General features: G+C 52.5%; 1 non-coding gene across 1 annotated transcript; it reads left to right on the top strand.

Moving 5' to 3' along the window:
• The first annotated feature begins 334 nt into the window (after window positions 1-334).
• On the top strand, window positions 335-416 carry TRNAL-CAA. The gene has a single exon. It is a non-coding gene; the product is annotated as a tRNA-Leu (tRNA).
• Window positions 417-792: the final 376 nt, after the last annotated feature.

Below are 792 nucleotides of genomic sequence, written 5' to 3'. Positions count from 1 at the left end.
AAGACAAGTCAATTCTCCTTTCTCAGCCTTGGCTTCTCCCTCTTTCAAGTAGGGATAATAATGATCCGCTCCTACCTAGCTCAAGGTGGGTGGAGGATGGGGATCCATTGGAGAGTGTCACTAGGAGTATCAGAGGGGTAGCCGTGTTAGTCTGGATTTGTAAAAGCAGCAAAGACTCCTGTGGCACCTGGCTAAGCAAACAGAACAAACCCCAATCCCCCCTGTGCTTTGGGAGCCAGGTTTGTGGTGAGAATTCTGTAGTTCAGATGACTTCACACCTGGCCATTGGGATTATTTACCAGTTTCTCTGGCATTGGGGGAGTTTTGTGCTGCAGCTGTGATGGCCGAGTGGTTAAGGCGTTGGAGTCAAAATCCAATAGCGTTCCCCTGTGTAGGTTCGAATCCTGCTCACAGCAAGACCTGTCTTTTAGCCAGTCTCTAACCCAGGCAACAACAATGTACAACCCCCTGAGACACTCTCAATTCTCTCCCCACCCCAAGTAAATCCTGTTCTGCTCCTTTCATAGAGATCCCTGGGACACCCCTCACACTGTGTCCCAGAGGGGGTCAAGCAAACTCTCAGCACCTGAAGCCTCTGCCACTCACCTGGTGCCCCATAGATCAGCCATAGCCCTGGTTCTGCGCCTCTCTCTAGAGTGCGAAAGGAGCCAAGTCAGTGACTCCATGGGTGCTACGGGGCTGCAGAAACAACAGAGGAAAAATAGGTGCTCAGGGCCCACTGGCAGCCACCTCCCCCACACACCCCGCCACTACAGGCCTTGCTGACAAGCT

The sequence above is a fragment of the Mauremys mutica genome, unplaced genomic scaffold (assembly GCF_020497125.1).
Source record: "Mauremys mutica isolate MM-2020 ecotype Southern unplaced genomic scaffold, ASM2049712v1 Super-Scaffold_100100, whole genome shotgun sequence".
Taxonomy (NCBI): Eukaryota; Metazoa; Chordata; order Testudines; family Geoemydidae; genus Mauremys; species Mauremys mutica.
This window is presented reverse-complemented; position numbering and strand designations above follow the sequence as displayed.